Consider the following 19,920-nt stretch of genomic DNA (forward strand, 5'->3'; position numbering starts at 1 on the left):
GGACTGCTCTCTGCCCATCAGCAAATCCTGTGCGCCCCCTTCAGACCCAGTCCAGAGTCTCAGCCTTCTCTCCACCCCCGTCCAGGTTCCTGAGTACCCACCCCAGGACCAGGGCAGTGGCTTCTCTCATCCCTGTAGTCCAGTCTCCCCTCGTAACGATCTTTTAAAAACATACATTGATCCTGTCACTGCCCTGCTCCAAAGCCCCTAGAGGTGTCCCACTGCACTCGGAATAAAAGCCAGTGGCCTCGGCATGACCTCACAGCCCTGCCTGGTCTGGCTCCGGCTGCCACCCCTCCTCGCCTCCCTCCCATCACTCGTGGCTCAGCCACGCTGGCCTCTCTGCTGCTCTTCCAAGGGCCCCAACTCGCTCCAGCCTCAGGGCCCTGAGCTCCCAACAGGTCTCTTTCCTCCTCACCCTTCAGCTCCCATCTCTGCTGTCACCTCTAGAGAAAGGACTTTGGATCCACCTGGATAAAGCAGCCCCCCCACGTGTCACCCCAAGTCGCTTTCAGGGTTCTGAAAGCACTCAGTTTTTTCTTTTGTGACTTGTCGATTGTCTCATACGGCAGAATGAGGGGGCAGGGATGGTGCCTGCCTTGATGCCCTGTGTGTTCCCAGCTGCCTGGTACCCAGGAGGTGCTCAATAAATGTCTGCTGGATGAATGTATACACAAGGCCTTTCCCAGTGGGGAAGTTGAGGAGACTTCTCAGAATCACAATCACAGACTCATGGGAACACTTTTGAGTCATCTGAGTGGTGAGCTTCCAAAAGATTCTCAGAGCCCTCAGGATACAGCCCTGCCCGGCAGAACCACGCTGGGGCCCAGGCCTCCGCCTCTCCGCCTCTCCGCCTCTCCGTCTCTCAGCCTCTCTGTCTCTCAGCCTCTCCACGGGGCCATCATGGCCTCCTAGACTCCTCCTGAGAGCTCCCCACCTGGCCACAGACCCTGCCACGCTGGCCGCCCCCTCCTCACAGCCCTGCACCAGGCACCCCATCTTCCTTTGCCCCATATGGGATTTTCTTCTAGAAGGCCCAGGAGAGAGCAGACAAACTGCAGCCTCCTCCCCTCTGGGGAGGGTGAGGGTGTTGGTGCTGGAGAGACGAGATCACCGGGTGGCCAGGCCAGGGTTTGCCGCTCTCCTTGGACCAGTGGCCTTGGGGCAGCCTCTTCTTTCGCTGAGCCTCAGTCTCCCCAGATGCAAAATGGGGTCCCACTGATATTTCAGAGAAACCAACAGGGAGTCTTTTCTTGCTTCTGCAAGAAAACATCAGCAGCCACAGTTTGAGCACCTACTGTATGAACTTTTCTAAGTGTTTTAATTATAGCTTTCAAGGCTTCTAGAAGGGGAGCCGGAGTAAGAGATACACTTTCCAAACAACCCAGAGAGCATGCCAGCCCTGAAAGAGACGCTCCGCCCAAAACACAGATCCTTTGAATAACACACAGGCGTGTTTTTGTCCTTGTTTTTTCATTGGTGGTTGTGACCCACTAAATTGATTTTATGACCCTCAGTCTGAGAAGTACTGTGTTAACTCACTTAAACCTCGCAAAACCCTACGAGAGAAGAGCTATTAATACCTCATTTTATGGATCAGGAAAGGGCTTGCCCGAGCAAGCGATGGGGCTTTGAGGCCAAGCCAGACCTCAAACCTTAACTGCTGTGCTCAGCTGCCCCTTTAAGGGCTGCGCTGGGTAAGCAGGGTGCCTGCCTGGGATGGGGCAATGGCAACCTTTCCACGATCCCCTGGCAACTCCCCTTCCTTGGCCCCGGGCAGCTCCTCTTTTGGTTTCCCTAAGCAAGATGTCAGGTTAGTAAAACAGATCCCAGAGTTTAATTAAAATAATGAGCTGTGCCAGAGGAAGGGCGCCAGGGCCAGCCAGGGTGGGGAAGATGAATTACGGTGCTGTTCTCGGGAAGAGGTGGGGAGGGAGGGAAGGGGACGGCGGAGGAGAAGAGAAAAGAAGAAAAAAGAGAAAGAGAAGACGCAAAGAGAAGGAAGAGCAGAAGAGGGAAAGAAAAAGGAGGAAGGAGGCAGATAGAGAAGAGCCCGACCGACCGACGGACCGACCGACCGACCTGAGAAGGCAATCGTGTCCTGATTTGGCTCTGCTCACACTCTCGTCTCCTCTGACCCCCTACTCCCACAGAATTCCAAGACCAGAATCTTCTACAAGATCTGAATGTGTCACTGCCCTGCAGATCTGGCTCCCACCACCCTTCCTCCTCTCTCGTCCCCACTCCCCTTCTGGCCTCCCCACAGCACCGCCACTGCCCCCATCTCCGTGTTCCCAGGGGGCCACGCATAAGCTCTACTCTCTCCCTACTCCTCCTGCCCAAGATGACTCTGGCTCCTCCTTCAGGGTCTCTTTAAATATCACTTGGGGGCACAGGGCTGAACCCAACTGGCAACACCCCCTTCCCGCACTCATGGTTCAGACGGGGAGCTGGACAACACGCAAGCAGTCAATGAAAGGACAGAGGATTTAAAGCACTGGGTAGAAAAGCAGTGACCGACTTTCTGAGCGCTCTGTGTGCCAGGCCCTGCTCAGAGGGCTTCCTGTACATTTTCTGCATCTTGCTCCAGCCCTGAAAGACGGGTGCTATTATTGCCTTCACCCTATGAGCCGTGGGACTGGTGGCTGGCAGTTTATTGGTGCAGAGCCGGGTTTCACTTGGGAAGCCTGGCTTTGAAACCACCAGGCTTCATGGTGGCTCTAAACAGTGAGGAGATGGGTAGGGTGGGCAGACGTGGGGACAGGGACGAGGAGGCGACTGCTATTTGGTGGTCTGCGAAGATGGATCTCAGGCAGAGGGGCTGGCCCTGCAAAGGTGGCAGAGGTTGTTATAGGGTGAGTCCACCCCAGCACCCCACGAGTTCCCATCCTGTTAAAAACATACTTGGCTCAAGCCAGTGTGGACACTGGGAAAGGCCAAAGCCAAGTCCACCGAAGGCCTTGGTGGGTTCTAGCCCTGTGACAGGGCACTGGGCTCTTTCCTCTCTGGGTGACCCTGGGGAAAGGTCTAGGAGACTCAAGAGGGGAGAGGCCACCAGTCTTCAAAGCCACCAGAGGTCAGGGGAGGGCCATGCCTGTCTCTTGGAAAATAATGTCTTTTCAGCTGTCACTGAATGAATGGCTTCATTCATTCATTCACCTCCTCCTGCCTCACCATGGATAGCTTGTCCACTGAAGTCCTCTTAAATCTCCTCTCCTCCTCACACGTTCCACTTCGGCCACAACAGCCTTCTTGCCATTTCCCAATAGACTGAGCTCATTTCTGCCCCAGGACCTTTGCACTGCAGTCCCCTCTGCCTGGAATGCTCTTCCTCCACTTTGTGATGCTGTCCTTAATCAAGCCTCAGCTTCCAGAAAGGGGGCAGGGTGGTGCATAAGAGGAGCCATTCTGCCCAGAATTAACAATCCACGAATGTCTTAAACAAAAGTTTTTATGATATAGACATAAGTTTATAAGATATAGTCACTGCACCATTGCTTATTAGACCAGAAAGTTTGGAAAAAAACCGCAGTGTCCACCAAGAGGGGAAAAGTTAAGTCAATAGTGAGCCAGCCACAATGGAATACTACACAGCTGTAAAAACGAGAAAAGTGACTCAATATGCAAAACTAGGGCATAATTCCTGATGAAAGATGTTAAGAAACAGAGCAAGAACAAAGTGTGTAACCAGCCCCTACTTCAATAATACAAAGGAAAAAGGATCTACACGTACATGGATTTGGATGTACTTGTTTGTGGATAAATTGTTTCTGGAAGAGATCAGAAGACTGGTAACAGCGGCTGCCTCTGGGGAGGAGGCCTGGGGACAGGGGCAGGAGAAGGACTTTTCACAGTGTGCCCTTTGGAACACTTTGGCTTTCATATCAAGAAAATATATCACCTATTCAAAAAAACTGACATCCCAATATTTTTAGAATTTTGACCTTAACTCTAAATGGGTTACATACACAAACAGGGACACAGGGACAGCGACAAGAAAAGATTGTGTTCGTCAAACCACACCACCCTTGCATCCCATTACTTGCTCACGCCTGGAGAATAGCATAAATTTAAAATATAAATAGATAAGTACATAAAACGAATCCTGCAGTTATCTTATAAGCCTCACACATACATGGTGTGTGCAGGTCAAAAGCACAAAGGCGTTCAATTTAATATTTTAAATGTACCATAACTTTTGGGATGTCTTCATTTGGGAGCTTTACAAAAAAAATAAATTAATATTCCAGGAGTCTCGAAAAATAGAAGTCGTCCAGGCTTCTCTTGGCCCGAGGGACCCTGTCCCAGTTCTCCTCAGGGAGAGACGGGGGAAGCTCAGAGAAAAGAACAGCAAACCCGCAGTCCCACATTTAGCCACTCCCGGGGGACGGTGACGAGGTCACTGGGGTGCAGAGGCTGGGCCAGGCCTGCCCCTGGGAACGTGGCCTCTGGTGAGCGAGGGCAGGAGCGGGTACCAGCCTGGAAGCCTGGTCTGGCCACGAACCGGGGGGGATCATCTTGTTTCTGAGCTGCCTCTTCTGGCAACGGGACCTCAGAGCACTGAGCTAGAAGCTCCGCCCGGCTCTGTCCACAGAGCCCAGGCTTTTGAGCCATTACCTCGAAGGGAGAGATGCTGCTACTGTGTGTTTTCACTTATAAATCTAAAAATTGAAATAAATGCATCAATATAATGAAACAGAAACAGACTCACAGACACAGAGGTCAGACTCGTAGTTACTGGGGGGAGACTGGGGGAGGGGAGGGGATCAAGAGGCATAAACACCGAGGTAGAAAGCAAGTAAGATACAAGGCTCTGCCTGAGGAACACAAGCACTATTTTATATTGACTTTAAATGTAATATAATCTATAAGAGCATAGACTCACAATGTTCTAGACCTGAAACTAATATTACAAATAAACTATACTGCAATTTACAAAAAAAAAGTGAGACATGTAGGATTTAGCAAGGCCATGGCCCGACCTGAACCAAGGTCAAAGTTTCCAACAGCCCCCAGGACAGCAGGAGTGACTGAATGGCACCACCAATGATTTCCATGAGTGGAACCTTTTCACGAGCATCGCCCCTCACTGTCTTCAAAGCTCGTGCCCAGCCTGCACCTCACTGCTCACGACCACCCTAGGAGGTAGCAGGGTTGGTTTCATAATTCCCATTTTACGGACAGGGAAGCTGAGATTCAGAGCAGGGAGGGGACTTGTCTAAGGTCACACAGCTGGGGAGTGTCACACACGGTAGTGGTCTCCAGTCCAGAATTCTCTCTGAGACACCACCTGGGGGAAGCCAGGGTGGGCCTCGCTTGGTGCCTTGGTCACCAGGGCCTGGACAGGTGAGCCCCCAATCCCCCGTCTTGCCAGGTGGGCAGAGGCCAGATGATGCTATTACAGGCTGTGGGCTGAGCTTGGAGATAGGTGGCACATTGAACCATCAGTGACAGGCAATCTCAGAGTATCACATGGGTTGGTGAGACCTGTCAGATCTGCCTCCAAGAGCATACCTACCTGTCACCACCCACCCCCACAGGTGCCCCCTGGGCCGGCCTCCATCCTCTTCTACCTAGACTATTGCAATCACCACCTCACTCTCTTCCTGCTTCTGTCCTGATCCCACAATAACCACAGTCCATGTCCCACACTCATCTAGAGGGATCCCGTTAGAACCTAAACCAGGCCAGTTCACTCTTCTTTGCTCAAAACACTGCCACGTCTCCCAAAGCACTCGGAACAAAATCCCAGGACCTGACAAGGTCCACAAGGCCTGCGTGGCCTGGACCCTCCTCCCCTCGTTCATCCTGCTCCAGCCACCCTGGCCTTCTTGCTGCTCCTGGAACACACCAGGCACCCACCAGCCTCAGGGCCTTTGCACTGGATGTTCCCTCTGCCTAGAACCCTCCATCTCCACACACCACCCTCCATCTCCTTCCTTCAATTCTTTCCGGTCTCTGCTTAAGTGTCACATCCCCCGGATGGCATACCCTGACCTATTTCAAATGGCACCCATCTCCCATCAATACCTGTGCCCTGACTCCTGACATGTTACATCTATGGATAAGTGTTATATATCTGTGTCCTGTTGTTTTTGTTCTTCTCTGCTTTCTAGAATGTAAACTTCCTGAGCTATGGGGGTTTGGTTCTTCTTCTTCATGACTGCATCCTTGGAGCCTAGCTAGGGGCTGGTGTACAGTAGACACTAAATAGAGATTTTTTTTTTTGGAGAACAAATGAATTCCAGGTCTCCAGACAGACTCCCAGGACTCTGACTGGGCCAGAGAGCTCTGAAATGCCCGTGGATCTTTCTCTCCAGGAAAAGCAAACGCTGCTTCTCGCTGGGGTTGGGCAGTTTCTCTGCTGGCTGTGTGTCCAAGTCACTGCAATGACAAAACCCAGCTGGTGTGTTTTTGTGACTGGAGGCAAAGCATGCTGTTTCCTTGAGGCAGTCAAACACACACAGTGAGAACTTTTTGGAGCTCAAGATAAAAATCTGTGCAGTGAAATCTTGCTCCAAGTACGTGGTTTTTCAAGGATGAAGAGAAGAACCAGGGATTATTCCTTTGTAAACAATAGAGATCTTAGGTGAAATTGGCTTCCCTTGGGGTTGACTCCCTTTTCCACAAGACCATTATGATGCAGAAAATAATCACTCATAATAATGACAGTAACCTTGAACTGAGCAGCTCTCACGGGCGAGGCGCTGTGTGGAGTGTGCTGAGTACACTGCCCACTTCAGCCTCACCGTGTCCGTGGATGGTATTCCCACCACCAGAAAAGGAAACTGAGGCCCGGAGAGGTCAAGTGCCTTGCCGGATGCCCCACAGCCACTAACAAAGACAGCATCCAAACACTGGTCTTCACACCCCAAACCCAAGAAAAGATCCTCTAAGGACACTGGCACGAGCAGTGTGCTGCTAAGACAGCCATGCAGATGAGGACAGGCCTGTGGGGCACGGCCTGGGGAAAAAAAAAAAGGAAAAAGGATTCTAGATCATCTAAACGACAAGGGTACCCTTGCAGCACCCCAAGTTCAGGGTGGGGTTCTGCTTCCCTGCTGGTATCTTCCTGGAAGCCAGCCAGAGCGCTCTGGTGAAAAGCAAGGAAAGATGAGTTTGGGGAGGAAATCTCTGGATTCCACGAAAGCAGGTGCTTAGGGGCCTGGAGCAGCCAGGCGCATGTTGGCCTGCCGACACACTGGTGTGTCCCCCCCCCCCCCCAACTTCTGAGAGGACACTAGCTGGGAAGCCTGGATTTCCAAGTACACAGCCCCTTAGGAAGGCGGGGCACAGAACAGCCAGGGTAAGGACCGGCAACACTCTTGGCCAATGAGGCAAAAGGAAGTTGGCTCGAGCCGACTTCGGTGGTAAGGAACGTCTTGTTCCGGGACAGGCTCTTAGGGTTTAATCGTCCCGTGGAGCACCTTCCTCCAAAACCTCTTGACCTACTGATGTGCCACGAACTTGCCAGCGGTGTTGAACACAGCACCTTCGCATTCTTAACCGCTCTTCCACTAAGGGGTGAGGTTTATGTCCCTTCCTTCCAAATCTGGGCTCTGGAATTGCTTGTTCAGTAGAGTGTGGCAGCAATGAAGTGGTGCCAGTCTCAGGACCCGAACCCTGAGAAGCTAGCATCTCTCACTTCCTCTTTCTTGGTATGATCATTCTTGGAGCCCAGCCACCATGCTGTGAGGAAGCTCAAGCTACTCCATGGAGAGGAACTGAGAGCCAAGAACAACCCCCCAAGTTGGACTGTGAGTGAGCCCCATGGAGTTGCCCCAGTGGACAGCATGTGTCGAGTGGAAATGAACAAGACCCACCTGCCCCTGCACAGGTTGCAGACTCACGAACAAATGATTGATTTTGTTTCAAGCCAGAAAGTGTAGGGGCTGGCTTGGTTTTTTGTTCTGTTTTGTTTCCTCCTTGTCTTTTTAGGGCCGCACCCACAGCATATGGAGGTTCCCAGGTTAGGGGTCAAATCAGAGCTATAGCTGCTGTCCTACACCACAGTCACAGCATTGTGGGATCCGAGCTGTGTCTGTGACCTATACCACAGTTCATGGCTGTGCAAGATACTTAACCCACTGAGTGAGGCCAGGGATTGAAACTTCATCCTCATGGATACTAGTGAGATTTGTTTCCACTGAGCCATGATGGGAACTCTGGGGCTGGTGTGTTATGCAACAGTGGATAACCAGAACAGTAGGTAACCAACTTGGAAAGCATTTCCTGAGTCGTGCAGGGACCCCAAATCCAGATGGAGGACTTTAATAACAACAGAGAGGCCTGGTTATTTGAAAAAAGGCCAATAAATCAGGCCAGAAAACTCCCCCTGCTGACTTTCCCCCATCTCTCTCCAGTCTCATCAACTAGAATAGTTAAGAATAGCCTTGGCCTCCTCCCTATTTGAGACAGAATCCTCTATTAACCAACACACCCCCAAATCCTACATAGTTGGGGGTGAAGGTGGCAAAGGTGAATAGAAGTTTTCCTTTAATTCAGGATTTGAGATTTTTTTTTTTTTTTTTTTTTTTTTTGCTTTTTAGTGCTCCACCCGCGGCATATGGAAGCTCCCAGGCTAGGGGTCAAATTGGAGCTACAGCTGCCAGCCTACACCACAGCCACAGCAATGCTGGATCCGAGCAGCATCAGCAACCTATACTCCAGCTCGCGGCAATGTCAGATCCTTAACCCACTGAGCGAGGCCAGGGATTGAACCCGCATCCTCATGGATCCTAGTTGGGTTCATTAACCACTGAGCCACAATGGGAACTCCCAGGATTTTCGATATTTTTCATGGAATTCTCTGGTAGCTAGAGTCCTATTTGGAATATCAAAGGAAATAAGGCCATTGTACAGGAAAGCACCAGAAACCTCTCCTGCTCTTCTAATGATCATGTGGGGCTGCCATGGAGATGGAGCTGCGAAGAGTGGGGGAAGTCCAGCCTATAAAATCGCCAGGAACGCCTCTCTCTCTAGGGCTTTGGACTGGCTCCACAGAAGTGGGTTGGCCTGCTTTTCATGGAAGTGGGTTTGTTATGTGGTTTTAAAAGTCTCAAGACTCTGTCTGCCAAACTGTCCCTCTCTTCTTTTAAGCTGGCTAGAACTCCCCAAAGGGCCACAGTGACAGGCCAAGCAACAGAGGGTTCCTAGCAACGACAGTCAGTGTCCAAGACGGACGCACCCCAAAAGCTTTCATCAGCATTATCTTGGAAAATTCTCTTAGGAACCCGGTGAAGGTGACTGGGTACAAACTGTGGTCTATCCGCAGCGTGAGCTACTACTCAGCAATAACACGGAATAAGGTGCTGATACACAGCTGTGCCGTGGACGAACCCCTAAAACATCATGCCAAGTGAAAGAAGCCGACACAAAAGGCAACATATTTTTATGAACTGTCCAGAAGAGGCGAATCCACAGAGACAAAAAGTAGATTAATGGGTGCCTGGGCCCATGGGTGGGCATGGGGAGTGAACGCAAGTAGGCCTGAGCTTTTTTGGGGCGAGGTTCTGAAATCAGATTATAGCAACGGCTGCACCATGCCGCATGTTTACTAAAAAGTATTGAATTGTACACGTAAAATGAAGGAATGTTATGGTACATAAATTATTCCCCCATAAAGCCATTTAAAAGAAGAACCCGGGGAAGTTAGAGGGGGGAGCTGGGGGTGGGGACTGGGGGTGGTTAAGGCCTCGTGAGCATAAGAGATAAATGGGTATGTACTGGTTAGAAGGGAGAGAAGCTGTGATTTTCTTAGTCACCCAACCAGGGAAGTCACGGAGCAAGAGTCTTCTGTCTTCCTACTAGTTAAAGAGATTATGAGAGGGCTAAAAGCTGAGAATCATAACGATAACTGCTACCATTATTAAGTGCTTATTCTCTCAAGTGCTGTGCAAAGCATCTTACATGTAGGAACCTTTGCTCCTTCCAAGAACCCTGTGGGCTGATGCTGGGAGACCGTTCTCCATGGTCAATGTCTGTGTGTCTTCTAAGCAAGAGGCAACGAGAGCTTGGTCCTGGACTCTCCCAAGGATGTCTGTACAGCAAGCAGCCTTGGAAGACAGAAATAACATCTCCCTCTGGGACAGAAAGAGTTGTTTCCTGATCAGTATAATAAAGGTAGAGTCTCCCTGCAGGGCACAGGCCGGGCAGGTTTGCCTGTAGCCCTCTTATAAGACTGGGGGTTTCCTAAGCTCAGGCATCCTCAGTTGTAGCAAAACCTGGTGGTGCAGCATCTACCTGGGTGGCCTTGTGGTGCTGCTCCCAAGGAGCCTGGGGGCAAAGAGGGCTGATGTGAACATCAAGTTCATGCTGCCTGTTGTGCTGTGAGTAATAAGGTCCTTTGTCTCTGACCCAGGGGTCTCATGTCTCCTGACAGCATCCATGATACTGCGGCAGGCTCACTTGCTGGCTTGCCAGCGAAGCTAAAGCTCAGACCCTCCACAGTTCTCGAGAACTGGCACTCCCATCACGCCCATTTTACAGATGAGGACTCTGAGACCCAGAGAATTCAAGCTTCTTGTTCAAGGTCACTCAGCTAACAAGTAACAGAGTTGGGACTGAAACCCAGATTGGGAAAGGCAGGAGATCCGAGCAGGGATTGGCGAAGGTAACACCTGGGAGTGACAGGAGCTGAAGGCTCCGAAGACACACAGAAGGTCGTGCCTCTCAGCCTCCCAACTCCACACACCCCCAGATGCTGCCTGTCCCCACATCCGGCTGCTGGGGCTGAGCAGCCAATTTGGGACAGCCGTGATATATTTAACGGTGAGTCACGCTCTCCCCCAGCAATCAGCAGTGGCAGGCTCCGGAGGATGCAGGGAGCATCTCTGGGAATCCATGCCCGAGGGTCGCCATGGCAACCCCACCCGACTCGCTTGCCGGCAGCTGGGATGCCAGTCCCTGAATCAAGGCAGAAAATAGTCTCAAAGGCCCAGTGAGGCCAAGGACAGGAGCAGGCCTGCCACACACTGTCACCACTGGGTTCACCAGCGATTGCTGCAGGGGGTCCTGAGGACGTGGTGCTCAGAAGTCTCAGGGGTGCGCTGGTGAACTCAGAGTCCCCCCTGTGGAGGCCTGGGGTCCCTGGCCTGCCAGGATGAGGGTAGTGGACTTGATGGGTATTCTAGTGAGTGCCATCGCTTTCTGCCTTGGTTCCTCCCGGTTCGTCTGTCTCCCTCACACACCCACCTCTGCTCCACCTGAAGCTTCTAACCAAGCACCACTACTAACGGCCAAAGATGGTGACCTCGGAATGTTACCTAGACCACTGTCTTCCAGGATAATTCTGAAGACTCCAGCATCTATGACAAAGCAGCCACACCCACGTTCCTGCACCAAATGTGAATATTCCAGTGAGAGCAGTTTGGAATCCATTCATTCATTCATCAATTCATTCATTCATCGATTTGTCATCTTAGCTGTTCATCCTGAGTTGAATTCAGGCTCCTACTGGCTCTGAATAGATGTGGACCTGGTTATCCCTCTAGCCTCATCTTCTCCCTCTCTCCTTCTTTCTTAGCCCGTTAGCCTTGTGGCTGTGCCTGGAACAGACCAGGCCCTTTCCTCCTCTTCTTCTCACTTCCTAGAAAGTTCTTCCCCCAGATAACCACAGCCCGACTTCCTCACCTCCTCAGAGAGACACCATCAAGAGCACCCGACGAGAAAGCACTCACTGCGACCTCAAGGATAGAGTCAGATGCATCTATATCATGTATAACACAGGCTGGGACTTAGGTTCTTCTGTTGGTAACAAGGAGAAGGAAATGGAAAATTCGTGGCCTGTAAATAGAATCTGGCCCCCAGTAAGTTTTGTTTGGTCCAAATAGTGTTTCCAAAAAAAAAAAAAAAAATGAATTAGTTGCGAACATTCATAAAATTTGGGAGATTTCATTTTAAAATCCCAATTTTCAACTCCTCTTGCAAAACTGGAGGATCAAGCTACACATTCCTGCAGACAGAGCAGCAACTGGAGGGGGGCTGAGTAGTGGTCACCCCTTTGGAGAGAGGTGAGAATTCCTGTCTGCCCTCTTCATTCATTTATGTGGCTACATGCAGCCTCTGGGAGTCTCTGTGCTCACGATCCGAGTCTTCAACCCAAGGCCTCTAAGTATCTTTTGTTTGGGATGTAGGGAGTGGGGCAGAGCAATTTTTTTTTTTTTTTTTTTTTGCTTTAATCAGGCATTCATTCTTAGGTAAAAGTGCCAGGTGAGCAAAGGCATGAAAACATAGGCCAAGATCTAAGACTGCTGAGACATAGTTGGAATGGGAAGAAGCAAAAGCAACATCATATGGGACCAGAACCTGGAGGGCCTTGAATGCCTTAAGTCCTTTGGCTTCTCTTGAGGGTACTAAGGAGCCACAGAAGACTGTGGAGCAGGGCAAGTGACATGGTCCGAGACAGCAGGGGTGGGGGGAGTAGGAGTGAGAATCACCCCTGACGTCAAGTCTGACTCAGGGTTCTCTCGGGGCCGCACCCCAGGCTAGAGAACATACAGGGGTGGTGGTGCCTTCCATCAGCCCCTCAGCTCCCGGCTCCTTCCTCTGGCTGTCTTATAATAACAGTGTTTCCAACACAGACGTTCTGGGTCCCCTGCCGTGGATCACTCAGCCACCCTTCCAGAGGGAAAACAAAAAGCAGTGTTTTTCCACGTCTATTTTAGACTCTGCTGCCTACATCTTTGTTCTTTTTGAGGAACGCACGTTCCCGGGGCGCCCCTTTCTCAGGCGTGGCCCAGCAGCCAGGTCGGGACCACCAGGCTGGTTCCCTTACGAGAAAAGTGCCAGCAGATCATGCCAGCTGGGCTGGGAGCTGCCTGGGGATGGAGGAGTCATTAAGTCCCAGAGACATGGAGGTGGGGAGCGAGGCAGCTCCCCCCAGGCCACACGCCCACGCTAGACGGACCGTCTTTTACTGCTCTGAGCAGCTAGGAAGAGCCCACTCTCCTCGCCCCCTGAAGATGCTCCCTGGAGTTTGGGAGTTCAGGTTGTGTGGTACCCTTGCACCCATTTTACTAATGGGCTGCGAGGAGAAGTGGGAACTCTACTGGAGCTGGGTGGAGCCAGCTCAGCCATTTCACAGGCAGTAAAACTGAGGCCTGAGAAAAGGAAGCACGGTTTGCTCAAGATTATAGAGCGGCGGGCCACAATATGCAAAGGCCAGAGTGTACGATCTCAGAGGACAGGCCATTTCTTTGCCTTGATCACAATTCTACCCCCATCACCTAACACAGTACCCGGCAAACAACAGGCTCTTGATAAATGTATGCTGGATGAATAAATCACATCTCTCCAGCTGTTTTCAGCTTTTACAAATAATTCTCACACACAGTCCCTCGGTTTGACAGTCGTGATTATCTTTCAAGCCAGGAATGGCATTTTCCCTTGTGTTGCAGGTGAGGAAATAGAGGTTCAGAGAGGCTGAGTTGCCTATGAGATCACACAGCCTGGATGGGGCAGACCCGAAGCCCCCACATCGTACTGTGGACTGGGGATCCCTTAGAATATTCGAGTAGAGGAAGAGACCTTGGGAACGCCAGGCTATGAGGTAAAAGCTTTGATCCCCAAGGGCAGCGCTGATCTGACTTACACCCCACAATCTGGGGGAAAGAGGGAGACCAAGAGTGCAGTTGCTCAAAACGTTAAACAGAGACGCCACAGGAGCCAGCAATTCTACTCCAAGAGAACTGAAAACCACCATCCATGCAAATACTCATACATGCACGTTCATAGCAGCCTTAGTCACAATAGCCAAAAAGCAGACAAAAGCCACATGCCCACAAACTGCTGAAGGATAAACAAAATGTGGCATATCCATACAATGGAATACTATTCGTCCATAAAAAGGACTGCAGGACTAGCACGGGCTACAGCACAGAGGAACCTTGAAAACCATGCGAAGTGAAAGAAGCCAGACACAAAAGGCCGCATAGCATATGACACTCCGTCAATACGAAATGCCTAGGAGAGGTAAACCCATACAGACAGAAAGCAGTTAAGCGGCTGCCAGGGGCCGAGGGAAAGCAGAAATGGAGAGTGACTGCTATTGGGCGTGGGATTTCTTGAGGGGATGATGAGAATGTTCTAGGCTGTGGCAATGGCTGCACAACTGTGAATATACTAAAAACTACCGAATTACATACACATTTTAAATGGGTGAATTTTATGCCGTGTGAATTATGTCCCAACCAAACCATTTGTTTAAAAGACCAAGAGAAGCATTTCCATGACAACGGAGAGTTAGAAGGGGGAACACACAAATGAGAAAATGTCCCCAGCTTGGGCAGCCCCATGCTGCCTTCCTGGATGTCTCAAGAAGGATTTCTTTTCTTTTTTGGGGGGTGCAGGGTGCATCCACACATATGGAAGTTCCCAGGCTAGGGGCTGAATTGGAGCTACGGCTGCCGGCCACAGCCACGGCCACGGCCACAGCCACAGCCACAGCCACACCAGAGTGGAGCCTCACCTGCGACCTACACTTCAGCTCACAGCAATTCGGGATCTTTAAGCCTCTGAGTGAGGCCAGGGATCACATCCACACCCTCATGGATACTAGTTGGGTTCGTTTCTGCTGAGCTACAGTGGGAACTCCCAGGAAGGATTTCAAGACAGGATGTCAACCCCAAACCCCAACAATTCACCCGAGGGCTTGTTCTGGAGAGTCGATAATCTTAGGATTCCTCCTTCAGGAAGCCCTTCCAGATATCCCTACCACTGATGAGAAAAGGAACCAGCGTGATGACCAGGCAACATCCAGGGTCCAGGTACTGAAGCCACGCAGCAGCCTTGTGGAGTGCAGAAGGCAACATCGCATCACCTCCATTATCCAGGCAAAGAGATGGAGGCTCAGAGGAAAGGAAACGACTTGCCCAAGGTCACACAGTGTGCGATGCTTTCTGCTACATCACAGTACAAGGGAGTTGCCCAGGCCAACTCGGGGCCACTTGCTAGGGCATCCCACTCAAGCTCCTCGCTCTCTGTAGGCCTTGGTTTCCCCATCTATACCACGCATTCCCAGCTCACTGTCCCCGTCACTGTCCTAGTGGGGGCTTCAGCCAGGGCACCCCTCACTGCCTCTGATCTAATGTTTCTCCACATTTCATCAGATTTCACTTGAACAAAGCCAAGCCTCTTTTCTCAGGGCCCCACCCACCCAGGGATTCTAAGCTAAATCTGTGCTATTTTTCTGGACGCTGTCCTAATGCCTGACATGCTGCCTGCCCTCCTGCACTGTGGCCCTAGAGACACTTCTCAGACAACGCTGGTGTTGGGGTCTGAGGAAGAAGACCAGTTACTGCCTTGTGAAGCAACTGCATGATGCGATTTCACAGGCTTTCTCTCCTTGGTGCCAAATGGGACCCTTTTCAGGGGTCTTCCCTTCACTTCTGAAGCTCCAGGTTCAGCTTTGGAGTTTGCAGACCTGAGAAGAACTCCCCACCAACATGTACAGGCAGAGCTGCAAATACACACCGTTTCAGGTCTCCAGCCATCCCTCTAATTCACATTCATTCATTAACATTCAACAAAAATGTATGGAGTGCCTTCCACGTGCCAATAACCATGTTAATTGCTGGGTACAGGGGAAGAAAAGATAAAACGGCCTCCCTGTCTCCCGGAGCTCACAGACTAGTGAAGGAAGATGAACCAAAATATCCGCAAACTGGGATGAACGCCGCCAAAGAAAAGTTCCAAATAATAAAGGGGACCTAATTTCTATGGGGGTGGGGGGCAGAGGCGATCTCTCTGAGGAAGCTGATATGTGCGGTACGGTCTGAAGAATGACTTATGGTTTACTAGTGAGAAATGCTCTTGGTTCAAGTATAATGCTAACTCTAGATGCTCCAACAAGCCAGGGATTTATAATCCCACATAACAAAATGTCCTGGGATAGAGCTACCCTATCATTCACAACAACTCACAACAGCGTCATCAAGGATCCAAGCTGTCTGCCATTCTCAGAGGACTGGCTCCATTCCCAGGCTCACTTACCTCATAGACCCAAGACGGCTGCCACTGCTCTGGCCATCATATGAAGACACGACCACACCCAAGAGTAGGATTAAAGTCCTTCTCATCTTCCTATTGTTTTCTGAGAGAGAGGAAAACCTTCCCAGAAACTCCCCAGCAGATCTTATGGGTGGCATCACGTCCATACCTAAGCCATCACTGAAAAAAGGAACGGAGCCATCATGATTGTCTCAAACCAGCAGTTTTTACCCAAGGGTGATTTTTTTTTTCCTCCATGGGACATTTGGAGACACTTTTGCTGTGATAATTGTGGGTGTGCCGGGGTGCTACTGGCATTTAGTACACAGAGGTCGGGGATGCTACCAAACATCCTACAGTGCACAGAATAGCCCCCTAAACAGAATTACCCACATGTCAACAGTGCTGAGGTTGAAAAACCATGCCTTACTTAGACTGACCAGAAGCAAATGGTGACTCACGAGGGCAGCAGGTGGAAGCGGGTGGGAAATTGGTTAGGGAAAGTTTCCTGGAGGCTGTAACAGCTCAGCTGAGTCTAGAAAGATGAACTCTAGCCAAACCAAACCAGGTAATGCGTCAAGCCTAGCATCTGGCCAGGTAGAAGCACAAATGCAGACAACCCCCTCCCCGTCATTCCCACCTCTACCAGCTGGATGTGAGCCCATGTGGGCAGGGGTCCTGCCTGTCCCACTCAGTGCTTTATCCTCATCCTCAGTTCAGCGACCATCGCAGAGATTTTTCAACAGGTCACTGGAAAAGAAGAGAGGAATAGAATGGAAGAGGCGGACTCTTGACAGTGAAACCTCTGGAGTTCCTGGGCATTGCACCGCACAAAGGTCAGGTCACAGAACGAATAGGCGTAGGAGGGGCAGTCAGTCGGCAGCAGCAAGACCCTCAAAAATGGTTCCACCCCATCACTGCGCAGATGGGGAGACACTGGGAAGGGGAGAACATCGTCCAGACCCACTCAGCAAGTTGGGGGCAAATGCACTGCCCCTTTCCTGACCTTGGATCAATACCACCTGGTAGACCCGGGACGGTGGTTTAGAGACACGTAAGGCAGCCGATCCATTTCTAGCTCTTAAACCCAAGTCTATTTTGGGAATATGGGCGTCCCAACCGCAGCCCCCCAGTCTCCTCACAAAGCGGTCTTCTCGGAGTCATTTACCTCACGGCCCCGAAAGGAGGCGGAGCCGCGCCGCCATCTTGTCAGACAGTCCCGCTCCGATCACAAAATGGCTGCCAGAGCCGCCAAACAAGATGGCAGCCCGTGAACATGTTTTGTTTGGCCCACATGGTTCTTAAAAAATTTATGACTCGCCTTCTCTGCCAACAATAAAAATATTTGGGAAGTGAGCCTATAATCCAAATTTCTCACTTCCCTTAGATAATCGGAAGGTTTGGCAGCACTGGGCCCATTTTTGGGCACGGCAGCCACTTCTGGAGCTGCCCCTTTAGTCAGGATACGAGGGCTCCATCCCAACCCAGGGCCCTCCTGGCGCGTCCCTCACACGCAGGCCCTGAAAGGCATACTGGGACGGCAATCCAGCCCTAGCAGATGGGGCACAAGCATGGTTGAGGCCGTGCAGGGACCCCGGGGCGGGACGCTCTCCATCACTGGGAAGGAAGCGCCTTGGTGACCATGGCAACGCACTGCCATTTGCAACATTCAAATGGAAAGATGACAAGTACATCTCTCTTCTCGGCTCAGGCAACATCAGCTCCTGGTGCCCCCAAAACCTAAGGGCCAGAAGGAGGAGTGGGAGCTGTCTTCTCCAACCCGGGTCCCAAAGGCAGATGCCCCCCGAACACCTGCATTTGTTCAACCAACCCAGCGATGGGGTGTTGGAAGGGGTTGATTTAGATTCCATCTTATATAAAAAGACCAGAAAATGTTTGATTAGAGATAGAGGAAGGCGTGGGTGTCTGCGACGGGGCTCTGTTTCTGGGCAAATGTAGGCATTCCCTGCTGCCTCCCCCCCTCCACTTCCTCCGGCAGAAGCACAGCCTCTCCTGGCAGCTGGAGGCAGCCGTCTTCCCCTCAGAGCCATGACCCCAGGCCTCCGCCAGTACCTGTGGGTCCCCAGTGCCTCTGGCATGTTTCTAGGCTGCTTACCGATCAGAAGGAAATAAGAGCGTGAAACGAGAGAATCATCCAGAAATAAGGACATGCCCCGTGCAATATTTCCCTTTGAAACGAAGAGGCTGAAACCCAGAACAGCAGCGGAAATGGGAAGCCTCGTTGAGAAAAGAAGCAAAGAGTGCAAATTAGCACCCAAGCCCCCTCCTGGGAGTGAAAAACCATAAATATTAATGGCCATAATCATCTGGCATTAGTCATAATGCCTCGTAAATTAAGTTCACTTTACTGGGAGTAAACAGTCATGTTAATGGCAGCAAAAGGTAACCGTGCGGCCAGCTGCGCGCCAGGTGTGGCCAGCCAAGAAGAGACAGGTCCCGTCGTGAAAGCGGGCAGTGGCTTCTAGAACAGACGGGGTGAGGGGGCAAGGGCAGGGGGTGGCCAATCCTCTCAGCATCTGCCGTTTCTACCCAGGGTCATGCGGCAGAGCTGGATCTGACAGGTGCCGTGTCAGACCAAAGAAGTCTGGGGAGATAAAGCTTCCAGGGAGAGGTGAGGCCAGGCGGGCAGGGAGAGTGGATCTCAGGCGAGGGGGCCCCAGGGCTGCAGAGGCTTGAGCTGGGGGCGGGGGTGGGGATGGGGTGGAGTGTGGGGGCGTGGGGGGCGGAGCTGCTGCCAATCCTGTTCCATTGCAGCTTCGGTGTCTCTGACACGTGAAGCAACCCTGCCCTTCTTCCTCTGCCTGTCTCCTCTCTTCTTCGTCCTCTTCTGCCTCTACTCCCGCCGGGTGGACGTCTCCATTAAACACAGGAGACACGGAACTCCGCGCTCACTCACAGCTTCTCCGGCCCCTCCCCGATGTTTTCATTTCTTTTATAATTAGAAGGAAGACAATGAGCTTTTAGACTGCACGAGATGTTTTCATATGTAATATTAATCTGTTCCTCTTTATATCAATGCAGCCTTCAAACGGAAGGGTTTTGATCGTTTTCATGGAGAAAGGCACACGTTACCAGGGCCCAGAAATTCCTACCGCGGCCAGGCTCTCTGCCACCCGCTCTTCCCCACTGCCTCTTCCTCGCCCTCCTCCCACTGCCTTTTCCTCTTCCCTGCCCTCCTTCTCCCCTTTCTCTGTCTCCTCCCCCCTCTTCCCACAAACCGAGGATCTCAAGCAATCAGCATTGCTTATGGAGTCTGTTTCATCCTGTGCAAAACAGGATAATGGTAACAGTAATAATAATGATTGAGTGAAACAACATCAGAGGAAGCTTTGCACACAAAGTGGTACCTCCCTTCCTTTCCAGGGGGTTCTGGGATCCTGGGAGTCAGAGGCATAATTTATTTAAAAAACTCAGGGGACACAGCCCCTGGCAATGCGCCTCCCACCTCCCCCTGCTAAAACACCATCAGGCCCTCTCTCCTCTCCTTCCTGCCTCTCCTCTTCCTCTAAAGCATCAACACTTCTCTTGACCCTCCAAGGAGGCTCCCAAGGCCCCTGATTAGGCTAGACACAGCAAATGATGCCTCCAGATCCCCAAAGCAAGCAAGCATCCATTTGGCTGGCTCTGGCAAGGGAGTGGGGTGGGGGTGGGGGAGAAGGCCTCGGGGAAGGCCTCCCGGCTCCTTGTCGGCCAGGACTGGATGCATAATTTACAGAGCCCAGTGCCAAATGAAAATGCAGGGCCCCTCGTTCAGAAATGATGATGATTTTCCAGACAGTGACAGCGAGCATAAACAGAGTGTGGGCCCTTCTGAGCGTGGAGCCCAGCGCTACTGCAAGAGCTGGGAGCCCGAGGCAGTGCCTGCGATCTGCTCTGCGAGGAGCTGCAGGCCTGAGGGCGGGTGGGGAGGTG

The 19,920-nt window shown here is 51.5% G+C and overlaps 1 protein-coding gene across 8 annotated transcripts in view; it reads right to left on the bottom strand.

The window, feature by feature from the left end:
- KCNB1 (potassium voltage-gated channel subfamily B member 1) overlaps positions 1–19,920 on the bottom strand; it is a 104,957-nt gene that overhangs the window by 36,086 nt on the left and 48,951 nt on the right. Inside the window, exons 1-3 of one of the 8 annotated variants that reach the window (XM_085002853.1) lie at positions 17,156–17,202; positions 16,628–16,737; positions 15,991–16,167 (exon numbers count right to left, since the gene is read on the bottom strand). The gene's annotated coding sequence lies outside the window, so the exon portion shown is untranslated. 8 annotated transcript variants of the gene reach the window in all.

Source organism: Sus scrofa, chromosome 17, assembly GCF_054392235.1.
Source record: "Sus scrofa isolate SSC_HxYL_T2T_F1_AM1 chromosome 17, Sscrofa_HxYL_maternal_Yorkshire_Landrace_v2.0, whole genome shotgun sequence".
NCBI lineage: Eukaryota > Metazoa > Chordata > Mammalia > Artiodactyla > Suidae > Sus > Sus scrofa.